This window comes from Pleurodeles waltl, chromosome 8 (assembly GCF_031143425.1).
Source record: "Pleurodeles waltl isolate 20211129_DDA chromosome 8, aPleWal1.hap1.20221129, whole genome shotgun sequence".
In the NCBI taxonomy this organism is placed as follows: Eukaryota; Metazoa; Chordata; class Amphibia; order Caudata; family Salamandridae; genus Pleurodeles; species Pleurodeles waltl.
The window spans coordinates 610,025,786-610,041,139 of NC_090447.1; the positions used below are offsets into that span (position 1 = coordinate 610,025,786).

General features: G+C 41.6%; 1 protein-coding gene across 1 annotated transcript in view; it reads right to left on the reverse strand.

The window, feature by feature from the left end:
- The window catches only part of CFAP97D2 (CFAP97 domain containing 2), a 152,672-nt gene that overhangs the window by 24,921 nt on the left and 112,397 nt on the right, over nt 1–15,354 (reverse strand). The gene's annotated exons all lie outside the window — the stretch shown is intronic.

Consider the following 15,354-nt stretch of genomic DNA (forward strand, 5'->3'; position numbering starts at 1 on the left):
GTAGATTAATATAAATATCTTGGAGTTATCATGAATAAAGAGGGGCCATTTACTCCCCCGAAGAGGCTATGTGAAGAAAAGGCAATGCACTGGCTATAACCTTTACAAATCTAAAGAGGAAATTAACTGGCCCAACTCTGACACCACTACCTCAAACAATTCCAAGAAAAACTTCTGCCCACTATAGCATATGAGAGTGAATCTCTGAGAGGGAGATGTGACTTGTCTGGATAACATTGTGACCAGAACTTTTAGAATCATATTGAATCTCCCCAAATACACCTCCCCTGCTCAAATGAGGCTTGAAATTGGTCTCCAGAGGCAAATGTTGGCAAAACTCAGAGCCTATATAAATTGTTGGCATAAAATCAGACAGGCCGCTCTCAACACCTTGAAATATCACTTATGGAAGGAACAAAAAAGTAGGGACACCTCAGCTGCTACAACATATCTTAATGAGTTGTTAACTGCAACTGGGCTAATTCACCTTTGGGAACCAACCCCCCTCGGTAGCAAAATCATTAAATCATGCTGTTTGCTTGAAGACAACGTTGCCTAAGCTGGAAGGACTCATTGATGGTGGCTTTGAAATATCATAGTGCAGCCACCCCACAACCCTACTTTCATGGTGGGTACAGCATCAAAGTCACAGAGGCGTTTTTGAAGTATCGGCCAGGTATACTGCCCTCGAAGCTACTTTTACTTCCATAGCAAAAAAAAACAGGCTCATACAGATGCTGCTTATGTGAAGAAGGCTCAGAGGACTTGACACATCTAGGGCCTTATTTATACTTTTTGGTGCAAAACTGCACTAACACAGTTTTGCACCGAAATGTTTTGCACCGGCTTGCACCATTTTTTAGCACCAGCTGGGCACCATATTTATGGAATGGTGCAAGCTGGTGCAAAGTGTAGGCTAGCGTAAAAAAAATGACGTTAGGCATGTTAGAGTCAAAATAAATGACTCTAACCAGATTAGCGTAATTTTGGGACGTTAAGGGGCATAGTTATACTCTGTTTGCACTGAATTAGCGTAATTTTTTTAAAACTCTAATTCAGTGCAAAACTAACCCCATATTTACACTTTGGTGCTAGACCCGTCAAGTGCCAAATTTATGGAGTTAAAGCCATTTTTTGGAAGTAGAAACCTACCTTGCCTTAATGAGTTGCAAAGTAGGCGTTCCAGTGCAAAAAATGACTCTATGGCCTTTACGCCATATTTATACTCCCATGCAAAAATGGTGCAAGGGAGGGAGGAGGGGTAAAAAAATGGGGCAAAGCTTGCTTTGCCCCATTTGTTAAAGCCTGGGTCAGGGCAGGTGTTAGGGGACCTGTGGGCCTATTTCCATGGTGGAACTCCTGTCTTTTCTAGGGCAGGAGTCATGTGGCATGGTAGGTTTAGCACCATTTTTTTACTCTAACCTGCCTAAAGTCATTTTTTGGTGCTAAACCCTCTTCTTCTACACTGCCAGCCCCACCCGACTAAAGTCATTTTTTTTACTCTAGCCTACCCTTTGCACCGGCTTGCACCATTCCATAAATATGGTGCCCAGCTGGTGCACAGAAATGGTGCAAGCCGGTGCTAAACTTTTTAGTGCAAAACTGAGTTAGTGCAGTTTTGCAGCAAAAAGTATAAATAAGGGCCAATATTTTGTAAGTTTGTGCCACTTTTGCGTCAAAAAATGACGTTAATGCGGCACAAAAAAATATAAATCAGGGCCTTGGTGCTAGACGGGTCTAGCACCAAAGTATAAATATGGAGTTAGTTTCGCACTGAATTAGAGTTAAAAAAAAAATGACGCGAATTCGGTGCAAACAGAGTATAAATATGCTGCAGAGTATAAATATGCCCCGAAATATGGTGTTATGGCCATAGAGTCATTTTTTGCACGGGAACGCCTACCCTGCATCTCAGTAAGGCAAGGTAGGTCTCCACTTCCAAAAAGTGACTTTAACTCCATAAATGTGGCGCTAGATGGGTCTAGCACCAAAGTATAAATATGGAGTTAGTTTTGCACCGAATTAGAGTATAAATATGCCCCCTAATGTGCTCCTGTAGAGAGTTAATGGATGAACATAGACTACCATTAAAAGTGCCTTTCAACCAAAGGGGAATTCACACATGATGGCAGAATGTGTTGGCTAGCTTTGCTCCAAAAGACAGGCAAATGAACTACCGTTTAGTGAAGTTTCTCATAAAGGTGGAAGGGAAATGGCAGCTCTAGACAGATTGTCGAGGTCTGCTGCGGTGTCCTGACTCTTTCTCATGTATTTTCTGAAAGCCTCATTCAGTTCATTTTTTAAATGTGCTTGCCATTCATCTCTTAAATTTGCTTGCCGTGTGCATTTCAAAATCTGTGGGTCTAATATTGCATACATCAAAAAGTACCAGATAGACTTGACAAGGAGGTGTTTTAATTAGGTATTTTAATTATCCATTGGATCTACAAATCCTGAGGAATGATAAGCTGTAACACACCTGGTTATGCTCCCAGACACCATTGTTACCTCTCATGATTTGCCCATCCTCCTGGTTGTTCATATATAGTTATTTTGTGCTCCTTTTTGGTTGAATATAAATTATCAAAGGGAGGGAGGCATCAGACTATTCAACGTTATCCATAACGACTGGGGGTTGTGTATTGGCATTTTATCAGCTTGCTTGGGATGCAGCATCTAATATTGAGACTCTGCACACCCTCTTCCCCATTTACCCTTGCGACTTTGCACACTTGGGTAATGAATCCACCCGTGGAGAGGTGGGTCAATTACTAAAATCTCGTTTTAATATGATTTCCTTTAATGTTGTCGGTATTTTATCTACAACCTTTTTTCCTAATCGTTTTCGCAATTTTGCACCAATTTTCCATCCTGTTTCTTAGCAGACACTTTACTTTGTTTTACCAATATTTTAGTAGATAGTGCAGGAATTACATCTCATTTTGGGACCTCAGACATCTCCCTTTTTTTGGGTCACGTTTGCGTCTTTGCACATCATAGCACATTCAGAAACATCTTAATAGCCAGAAGTAACAGAACACAATTTGAGGTCAATAACCTACGTTAAGAATCCAGTCTTGCAGTGTGTTCCTTGTATATTGTTCAAAAGTTGAGTCACTGCCACTGTTGAAGATCTGACTGGAAAGTAACAATGTTGGTTCTGCTATAGATGATTCTGCAGATCATGCCATGATGTTATTTATATTGTATATTGAGATTGTGTTATTGAATGTTTTTATCTTTTAACCCCTTCACTGCCAGGCCTTTTCCCCTCCTGTGCCGAGCCTTTTTTGGCTGTTTAGGGCAGTTTGTGCTTAGGCCCTCATAACATTTTGTCCACATAAGCTACCCACGCCAATTTTGCATCCTTTTTTCCAACATTCTAGGGATTCTAGAGGTGCCCAGACTTTGTGAGTTCCCCTGAAGGAGACTAAGAAATTAGCCAAAATACAGCAAAAATGTCGTTTTTTTTTTTTAATGGGAAAAAGGGCTGCAGAAGAAGGCTTTTTTTCCCCTGAAAATGGAATCAACAAAGGGTTTGTGGTTGTAAAATCATCATCGTCCCAGCTTTCAGGAACAGGCAGATTTGAATCAGAAAACCCAAATTTTCAACACAATTTTGGCATTTTACTGGGACATACCCCATTTTCACTATTTTTTGTCCTTTTAGCCTCCTTCCAGTTAGTGACAGAAATGGACATGAAACCAATGCTGGATCCCAGGAAGCTAAACATTTCTGAAACATAGACAAAATTCTGAATTCAGCAAGGGGTAATTTGTGTACATCCTACAAGGGTTTCCTACAGAAAATAACAACTGAAATAAACAAATATTGAAATTGAGGTGAAAAAAACAGCCATTTTTCTCCACGTTTTACTCTGTAACTTTTTCCTGCGATGTAAGATTTTTTAAAGCAATATACTGTTACATTTACTGGACTCTTCTGGTTGCGGGGATATATAGTGCTTCTTGGTTCATCAAGAACCCAAGGTACCCAGAGCCAATAAATGAGCTGCTCCTTGTAATGGGTTTTCATTCTATGCCGGGTATACAGCAATTCATTTGCTGAAATATAAGGAGTGAAAAATAGGTATCAAGAAAACCTTTGTATTTCCAAAATGGGATAAGATAAGATGTTGAGAAGCAGTTGGTATTTGCAAATCTCTGAATTCCAGGGTGCCCAAACTAGCATGTGAATTACAGGGCATTTCTCAAATAGATGTCTTTTTTTACACACTGTCTTACATTTGGAAGGAAAAATATAGAGAAAGACATGGGGCAACAACACTTGTTTTGCTATTCTGTGTTCCCCAAAGTCTCCCGATAAAATGGTATCTCACTTGCGTGGGTAGGCCTAATGCTCATGACAGGAAACGCAACATGGACACATCACATTTTTACATTCAAATTTGACATGTTTTTTGCAAAGTGCCTAGCTGTGGATTTTGGCCTCTAGCTCAGCCGGCACCTAAGGAAATCTACCAAACCTGCGCATTTTTTAAACCTAGACACCTAGAGGAATCCAAAATGGGGTGACTTGTGGGGCTCTCACTAGGTTCTGTAACCCAGAAATCTTTGCAAACCTCAACATTTGGCCAAAAAACACATTTTACTCACATTTCGGTGACAGAAAGTTCTGGAATCTGAGAGGAGCCACACAGTTTCTCTACCCAGCGTTCCCCCAAGTCTCCCAATAAAAATGGTACCTCACTTGTGTGGGTAGGCCAAGTGCCCGCGAAAGGAAAGGCCCCAAAACACTATCTGGACACATCAAAATTATCAAATACAAAACTACATGCTTTTGTGGTGGGGGGCACCTGCGTTTTCGGTCCTGGGCTCAGCAGCCATCTAGGGAAACCTACCAAACCCAGACATTTCTGAAAACTAGACAACCGAGGGAGTTCATGGAGGTGTGACTTGTGTGCATTCCCCAATATTTTCTTACCCAGAATCCTCAGCAAACCTCAAATTTAGCTAAAAAAAACACATTTTCCCACATTTCTGTGTAGGATCACAGCACCGGGACAAATTTCCTACCACTGAACGTTCCCCTCAGTATCCAGGTAAAAATGATACCTCACTTGTGTAGGTGGGCCAAGTGCCTGTGACAGGGAAGAGCCAAAAACGTAAAAATTTACGAGGAACCAAAGCGGGTCCAAAAGGGCAGTTTGAAAGAAAAAAAACATTTTTAGGCTGACAAGTGCAGCAGAATTTCTATCGGTATGGATGAGACAATGCTGGGTAGTAGGAATTTTGTGGATTCCTGCAGATTCCGGAAGGTTCCATCACAAAAATGTTGGAAAAATGTGTGATTTCCAGCAAAGTTGGAGGTTTGCAGGGCATTGTGGGTAAGAAAAGTGGTGCGGGGTGCATGTGAAGCACACCACCCTGGAATCACCCAGATTTTTAGTTTTCAGATGTGTCTAAGTCTTGTGGATTTTTCTACATGGCAGTGTCCCAAAGTCTAAAAAGTGCAGCACTCACCATTCCAAGTGGGATGATTTTGAGAGTTAGCCAAGCTCTCATGGCCCAAATGTAAAACCAAAACCCTAAATAATCAAATGTTCTCTTGCTTGCCGTGGGATAAGATGTTTTAGTGTGCGGGGGAGAGCTGAAAGACTGTTACTCCCTTCAGTTAGGGTGGTGGCCTAACCAGGCCCATACTGGTTGGTAGCCACCACCCCACTTTTTTTTTTTTTATTCCCTGGCATCTACTAGACTTTCTGCCCCCCCCTGAGTGTTGATCGGGGTTAATTGTCCCATCTGCCCACTAGTGGGCAGAACAACTTTGGCCCCATTTATTTGGGGTGGGGGTATGGCCATGCCCCCACCCTCTTATTTCGGAAACAAATCTTCCCTGGTCTCTGGTGGGCTTTCTGCCTCCCTTGGGGGCAGATGGGCCTTCGAAAAATAGGCCGATCAGCCCCCAAGGGGCTGCTCCCCTCATTGAATAATATATAAAAAAAAAATCCCTGGTGTCCAGTAGTTTCTGCCCCCATTGGGGGCAGATTGGCCTAATAAAAATAGGCTGATCGGCCCCCGAGGAGGGCAGAAATGGCCTAAAAGTAATTTTGCCCCAGGGAGCGACCCTTGCCTAAGGGGTCACTCCCCACATATAAAAAAAAGAAATAAACAAAAAAAAATTATCCCATCCCTGGTGTCTAGGGGCTTTCTGCCCCCTCGGGGGCATATTGGCCTAATTATATTAGGCTGATCTGCACACAGGGGGGCAGAAAGGGCCTATAAATATTTTGGCCCCCTGGGGAGCGGCCCTTGCACAGGGGGCCACTCCTCTCATGTCAATAACAAAACAAAAATATTTCCTGGTGTCTAGTTGTTTCTGCCCCCCTTTAAGGGCAGATTGGCCTGATAAAAATAGGTCTCTGATGAGGTCAGCGCGCGATTCCCCTTCCATTCCTGCAGTGGGGACGCTGAGGCGAGGCTCATGGGAGGAGCGCTAGCTCTCCCCTCATAAGCTGGTCCCAGGACGTAACCGTTATGTCCTTGGTGCCTCAGCGCCGCAGCCAAGGACGTAACCATTACGTCCTTAGCTGCGAAGGGGTTAAATGGTTTTAAGTAACTCATCAATAATAAATAAACTTTAAAACAAGGGGCAGATTTAAGAAAAGTGGCAGTGCACACAGTGTACCGCCACTTTTCTTGTGCCCCCTAGTGCCCCCCTAATGCCACCATGTGTGCACCGTATTTAACATATGCTGCACCATGGCTGTAGTTAGGGAACTAGTGTCAAAAGTTTTGACGCTAGTTAGGCGCTTAGCAGGATTAGTATAAAAATTTTTGAAGTTAATCCTGCAAAGCACATAGAGGCCCATTGAAAACAATGAGAGCCTCATTTTAACGCCTGCTCTGAGCAGGCATCAAAATACTGATAAAAATGACTCTGCACCATTTTTTTTGCCCCCCTAACGGAGGAACACCCCCCTTGCATACATTATGCCAGGCACAGGCATAATGTGGCACAAGGGTTTACAAAGTGGCGCAATGCAATTGCCACTTTGTAATTATAGAGCGGCGATTTTGGCCTTGTTGGGCCACAATAGCGTAAAAAAATGACGCTAATATGGCGCAAGGAGATGCTACGGGCTCTTAAATATGCCCCCAGATGTGGTGACTTCAATGGCATTTGGGCACCCTTATCATCCAGCCTGCACCTGAATCTAAACGTGGTATTGCTGTGAGTCAGCATGTTGTGCTTGCTCTGACATTTGGACACCCTTGTCATCGAGACTGCACTGACCACAGTTGGCTATTGTCAAGTCCAGTTGCAGACTTCCTGTGACTGTAGGACACCCTTGGGCATAGCGTCCTTTTCTCGCTTTCAAAGTTGGACTGTTTGATAACATAGGTGCTGACTTTTCGGCATATTTATCTAGTGAAGTGCCAGGTTTTCACTTCGTTCCTGCACTTTTGATGGCCGTGTACATGTATTTTGTATATTTTTTTTCTATAACTGTTTGTTGCATTTTATACCAATTAGATACATTACAACAAAAGAGAAACTTTTGGAACAAGAAAAATAGTACATACACCGCATACGACGTGGAATTTCTCAGTAAGATATATTACAAACCACACAATAGTTATGCAGGTGTAACACTGATCATGCGGATTTGCTTCATTCAAGAATCGTTGTGGCTGGCAGTCGAAGGACCCATATATTTGTATGCTTTTGAGCGCATCACCTCCATGTGTGGTTCTCCATTTCATGAGACCCCTGGCTCACCCCTTGCTGCCGCTGGCACTGCGTTTGCGACCGGTGGCATTAAAGGTGGCAAAATAAGTGCCAAGAAAAGAAGATAAACAGTGCCTTGACCAGCACTCTTTACTTTCTACAGCTTCCACTGAAACCAGGACAGGAAATGGAATTTGAAGTTTAAGTTTCTGAAAATATATTTTGCAGTGCAATGGACAAGTTGTTGCTATATTTCATTATTGTAATTACATAAAAATGTATGTGTTTGAACAAAACCTTCACGTCTCTGTGCTTCTCATGACTAATATGGCCTTACAAGTGAACAAAAAACATAAAAATGATTCAACCGTAACGAATAATGTAAGCCAATAGCTTCGTTTATGTTCATCTTTCTAGGGCTGATTCACAAAAAAGTTCTAAAAATACATTCACATGAACCACGTTTTAAATCCATTCTTACTTCATGGAGCTCTCTGTGGCAAAGAGCACAACACATTGAAAATGATTTCTCCTGTGTGAAAGCACATTTTTTTGTTTCTTTTTTCCCGACATATAAATATATTTTCCCATGTAGAAGCCCCTTTCCCTAAACTTCATCAAAACTGGAGAACATATATTCCCCTTAAAAGCCTTGAAAGGGAATTAAGCCATCACTTGAGTAAAAATTCAATTCTTTCCAAGTTCGAAAGAGGAATGCAGACAACTTACCTACTTTGTGGGTGATTTACAAATGTCTAAGGCAAACCACAAAGCACAGAAATGCCAGTATTCCTAATGCTTGAGTGGGATTTACAGCTGAATGGAACTCTGCACTTGTGATGGGGATCTGGAGATCCGCAGATCCGCTTATGCCGGCCAGTAATCCATTTGTTAATTCCAGTACAGCCATAACTGAGTTAAATTCAGTCATTGTAACATTTAGGGCCTGATTTGTACTCTTTTAGCGCCGCATTTGCGTCATTTTGTGATGCAAAAACTTACAAAATATAATTGAATTTTGTAAGTTTGCGCCGCCTTTGCATAAAAAAATTACGCAAGTGCGGTGCTAAAAAAATATAAATCAGGCCCATATGCTCATATTTATGATTTTTTTAGCGCGGCATTTTGACACAAAAACAGCGCAAACTTACAAAATACAATTGTATTTTGCAAGTTTGTGCCGCTTTTGCGTAAAAAAATAACGCAAATGCAGCACTAAAAAAGTATAAATATGGGCCTTAGTTTACAACTGAATTTACCTTTGTGATCAGGTTCCATTACCCATATTAATTTATATAGGCATACATAACTACTACTGTCTATACATTTCCTGTCGAGATGTATACTTAGGGAACCATTTAATCACACAGTTTGTTGTGTGAGTAATTTAGGTTGCTGTTTTTTGTGAAACTTTATCCTGTTCAAATGAAAACATAATTTTTCTCGCAGGACAAAAAGAAATGTTACCAAACATGCTATGCCAGCACCCTAAATTAAAATATAGCTGCAGTTTAAAATAAACATGTATCTGTTCAGTAGTGTTATATTAATATTGCAGTTATTAATGAACTACAATGGTGTCAATTATTTTTACATCATTTGGGTTAAGGTCATGTGACAACTTCCGGGTAAGATTCAGAATCCTAGGTGATATGACATCACTTTTTATGATGTCACGGTGGCCAAAGGTTGTGTGATATCACTTGCCCTACCAATCGGTAAACTGCGGTTATGGAATATTTGGGTCCATACTTATACTTTTTTGCGCCGCTTTTGCGTTAAAAAAATGACGCAAATGCAGCACTAAAAAAGTATAAATATGGGCCTCGGTGTATGCAACACTGGGGAAGACCGAAGTTGGCAGGAGAATTCCTAGGCTGCTACTAGTGAGGGTCATGATGGCAGAGGGATTTACTGAAGGAACACATGATTACAAACAGAAGTTTTCTAAAACAGAAACTGACTATAAATTGTTGTCCAAAGCAGTAAATCACCTTGAAAGCATAGTACACCAAGTGCTGGACACACACTAGTTTGCCTACTCACAGCTTACAGCAGTGTATAACGTCAGACACTCATAAGTTAATTATGATGGGATTCACATTAGAGTAAACAAATAGATGGTAACGAATGGCACAAAGACGTAAATAAAGTAGCTCTTTTCGATTAAGCATGAGAGATATCTGCTGAGTGCAGAATGGAGCAATACAAGTCATAATTGGATCAATATAAAAAGTGCTCCAGCTTCCAGCACTGAATTCTCAATAGGGAGTATTAATTTTGTGCCAGACTCTGTAAGCAAGGTAAATCACCCCTACGCCACCATGAAAAAGAAAAACACAGAATGTTAGACAGCACTTGTCCTGAAAAAGCAAGGAAAGGACATACATGCCTGCCAGACATGACAGTATGGCCCAGATTTAGTATGTTTTTAGGTCACTTTTATGGTGCAACCAGGATTCAAAATCATTTTTGGCATTCACTAAGCTACGCAAAGCCACTTTGCTTGGTTTCTTAAATATAAAGTAATACAAGGCAGCACATAGCACTGCTTTGCATCGGGTAGGAGTTACATGGGTGGAACCTGGGTATTCTTATGCATCCACCTAGATTTTTAATGGAAACCCGGGTTCACAAAGACTTGTAAACCTGGGTTAGCTCTAAAATGGTGTGGCTACATGGCAGGGGCATAACGAGGAGAAAGTAGGATGGCCACCTGTCCATATTTTTCATGGACTGGCCTGAATTTGAGTGCCTTGTTCGTGAAGGAATGAGTGGTCCTTTACATATGTCTTTTGTCTGTAACTGTAAATGCTGGCGGCCCTTGCATTGTGAGCTGCGTCTGTTCAAGGCGGGTCACATCACAATGGTGTTACAGGCTCTCCTCCAAAGTATACCAACCTCTAGCCAGAAAATGGGCTCCGCAAGAGGGGTGCTGGCACAACATTCTTTCTTTCACAGTGACAGGTTCAGATGCAGCTGCTTGTATTGCTCTGTTAAAGAACACTGTTTAGTTTTATCCAGTGAGTGTTAATTAGCAGGGATACTGATAGCATTTCCATTTGAAATGCTATCTCTGCCTTCCCACTGGGATGTTTAACCCTTGACTCCCTACAAGAAAACATGCATGGGTAAATCCAATAGGTCATACCTTTGGGGTATATTGGCTTTACCAATAGTTCTTAGCAATGCAGCATAGCTAAAGAGTACACAAAAACCAAGGTTCTATGATGGTTTCGTCCATGTCCCACACAACAAACATGCAGGCCCCTACAAAATAACACAAGCACTTTTTTCCTTCTTATTTACAGATCCAAGTTGTATCTGTAACAAAAAAAATAACTAGCATTTGCAATACAATAGGTCTAGCATTTGTGAGAGTTAGAGCTACCTGTGTTGTAAATGACAATGTCTTTTACCTATGTGTTTTGGTTTGGAATGTATTGGATGTATACAAGGTGCCACAGCAACCCTCCCAAGCCTGTCACTGCAGGATAAAGGACACAACAATGCTGCCATCTCGGGTGTGTTTTTGCCTCATTCCTACATACTGGCTGTGGTAACCTAGAGATGCAACCCTTTCTAGTGTGTTTACCTAAACCTTTCTAGCACCAAACAAGCCACAAAGAGGCATCTTTGTGAGGGGGTCAAAAGAAATAGGAGCAAGAAAAGGAGGCAGCCATATATGTCTGTGTGTGAAACTTTTAAATTAATTATTTCTCTACATTGACAACACCAACCTAACATTTAAAAACATTGACTGTATACAAAGAGAATAACAGAAGAGGCAGCTTAACTGAACAATAGACTTCAAATGTGTGCAGATTAGTGAAACAGAGCCTCAGTGGTAGATGGGCTGACAGGATAGGTTCCAGAGTTGCAACATCAGAGACCTTGGGTCAGTCTTTTAAATGGAACTACAGAAGGGCTGCTATGCTGTATTCATTTAAAGCACTGCCTTGGGTTAATAGTCCATGACAGCCGTAGGCTCATGACTGAACTCTGTAGAACAGATATGTGTACCTGAATCTCCTGGACCTTGACAGTGCCTTTTCGGTGCACACATTTGTGCACTGGCTGATGGTTTTGAAGTGACAATTATCTCTGTTGGAGTGGCTGCTCAAAATTTGAAGTCTGGGCCTTGCCATCTGGACTACTCAGAGTACGGCGGGATGCCTGAGTTTGGACGATAGAGTGTTTTCTCGCCTAGACCAATGATGCAGAGTGAGGCGCCTACTGGGCTGGTTCATTGGCATTTTTTCAGGGTATGAAAAGGATTCAAATATATGTTTTTCTTGGGAATCCAAGGTTGGTCCAGAACCATGTCAGAGTTTCTTGATACCCACGTAAGATAAATTACGTAAAAATAATTTATATGGAACTTATTTACACAGTGGTTACCATGCAAGCTGGGCATGGATCATACCTTCCCAGTCTTTCAATGGACATGCGTGTTCTATAATGACATGCAAGAAAGTGTTCTACTAACCTCAACGTATACCTATAATATGTATAGCACATAAGAAATGCAACATAAAAATGAAATTAAAAAGCGTCTGCAGTGCACTTTTTCCTTTGTCACCTTGTGTTCTATAAATAGGCCACTCAGCTCATGAGGTCACCAACGTCTCTCCTCTCTGAAGTGAAAAGTTACCCACCTCGAACATGCTATGAAGCAGCCGTGGCTCTGCAGCCTGAGCTGCAGATGACTGGTTCAGAATGCAAAGACATACAACTAGCAAATTAGGCCAAACTTCTGTGTACAGAAGCAAACAAAGACTGTCTGACCACAAATCACCGGCTCCATTTTAAATGGCAAGTTAGAAATAGAGAGGCAAAACTGTATCATAAATATTGACAGGGAGGAGGGGCATTGTGCTGCCACCGGGCCTGGATTCATGGCTCCTCCAGTTATGTTCTACGCTTTTGTGTGTATTTTTTTCAGACACTAGGGGCCACAATCACTAAGAAAGCCTACCGCCTACACTTCTACATTAAGCTGGAGATTTTCGATTCTGATTTTGGAATTCTCAAAGAATTCCAGAAGTAGTCCTGGGAGCCTCCAACAGCCACAATCGTAAACAGCTACACATACATAACTGCTCATGGAAACTATTTCATATGAGAAAAAAATTATCACTAAGACATTTACCTTTTCTAACTTTTCCCTTCATTTTCCAATGGGAAAATGTTTTTCCCGGCGCAGAAGCCACATCTCCTACAACTCCACACATTTTAGGGATGTTTCTCCTCATTCTGTTACTGGGAAAATATTTACCCCTGTCTGTAACAGTAAGTCTCTAAACGTTTCCAGGCTGAGAATGCTTGTGAGTAGTTACCAATTCATACATTTGTCAGTGTGCAAAAACTCTCCCCACCATGTACACTCAACATCCATGAGAGCAGATTTACTCCAACCTAATGTTACATAATACAGGTGTTATATTATGTGTGTGTAAACTGAGTTGTAAGCTTAAATTCAGATTCCACTTTTGTAAATCAAGCCATTCACATAAATGAGTTGAACCTAAAGGTGAAAATGACTATGAATCAGACAATGAGTGCTGTGGGGAACATAAGCCCAACTTCCTTCTTCCCCGGAAATCACTTTACAAATAAATCTCATGGTGCCCAATTAGGTGCTGGGAAAAGGTTTGCATTCAAAATATATCTGCAGACCAGGATGTGGGCATTGATCCAACTAAGGGTGACCACTGTCCACGTCACTGTCATGGCACTGGAAACCTCAGGGTGGTACCTTGTGTTATATCACAGTGATGCTTGGTCCCCTTTCCGGTTTTGACACAGTTTGATTGTGCGGCACAGCCGTAAATGAGAAATCACACAGACCTTTTCCAGCTGGCAAGCAGCTCTGTGTGAATTGTAATATTGAATACAATATTCTGAGACATGGTCAGGGACATTCCCTCCATCGTTTTTAGCTTGTCTGAGCCATTACAGCCTGGGACAAACCATGTGAGAAATAATTTGGCCCTGCTATTCAAAGGACAATTTTCAGCTCCTCTGGCAATACAGAACTGTACCAATGGTGCTGTCCCCATATAGGTTTTTAAGGTAAATTGGCAATAATTTCACCTAACCCCCAGGTGATTCCATAAGGCACCTTCCTTACTCTATAGGGCTTGGTTAGACCATATACCCTCTCAAGGGGAACATGTGCATCCCCAAATGCAACAAATATAAAGCATACAGCATTAGTGTACTTCTGGTGTGTAGTCGTAGAACACACAATGAGAATAAGCTAAGACAGTCATGTTCCTCTCAGGCTGTGACTCAGCTCCAACCTCTCTTAAAGTCAAAGAAGATGTCCAGAAATAGTCTGTTCATGTGCCAGAAATATTTGTGTGTATAGAAGATGCCGTGAACCACTGCTCTGAAACAGATCAATGTTGTAGTAATGCTGAGAGCGGATGTGTCAAAGTCTGTGAAGCATAAATAGATGTTGTGCCAGCCACAAATTCTCAGTGCCTCAAAAGTCATACATAGCAATCGAGTATTACTTTAGAGAAAATATTAACTCCTGTGTTGGAGTGTGTTGGAAAGCTAAGTGGCATTATATGTACTTAGTGCTGTTGTAAAAATGCGTTCCCTTTCATAACTAATGCAATAACAATAATAATAAAATTATAACAATCATTTATGTAGCCCACATTGAGCATGCAGTGTCTCCTCTTGGTGCATGTTAGTAAGAGGAAGGGTTACTGTAATGATTCAGTTCTGTGACTCTGGCATATTTTGCAGAGTCATCAAAGGACGTTCTGTTGGAAAAGCTGGGCCAGGGAGCAGTGCAATTTTCAGCTCCTCTGGCACTGGTCACATTTTAGTTGCTGACTCTTGTGGTCATGTGTTAAACTGATACTAATAAGGAGAAATCTTTGCTCAGACCATATTAACGTGTGTTAAATGACAAAACAGCAAAATAACTTTGCCACTGAATGTGAAGCATTAAGAAGCATTATTTGTTCTTTCTAGCCATGTAATTCAGACACCGGTGCCACATACTTTTGCCCGCCATTTGCTTCATAATTCCAGTGGTACTGATAACAGGTGATTGAAGAGAAGACATAGATGCACAGCAAATGAGGCAGGCAAATGCATGTGCTGGAGCATCTATTACCAAGTAAATCATTACAGAAGGTAGGTGATCAGTCATGTATGTGGCATTGTCCCACCAGCAGCGTTATTTTATCACCTCATTCATTAGTAGTTTCTCATGTTTCCAGCTGACATACAACATCCAGAGGAACCACAAGACATCACATACAAAATCATGACAAGACATGACTTCAGGACAAGGAAAGGACCAGGAGACAGACACAAGATAAAAAATACAAATTATCTTCCCACCGTTTGTTTTGCACACTTTTGCCTTTTGTATGGCATCATCTGAAGCTCAGGCACCCCTTTCGCTGGGTAATGAAAGTTCTTGCTAACTAGGATAGTGGTGGTCTGGGCTCAGTTTGCTAGTTCAGTGACGGTCGGTCTCTACCATGCAGTGATGGTGCGATATACCATTCAAAGACTCAGGTGGTATCACCCTACATGATGAAAGGCCAAGCACCGGACAAAGAACCCTAGAGGAAAGGATGTGGTATAAGGGCCAGAGCTTCCAACTTTGGAGCTGGGGAACATGGTTCGAG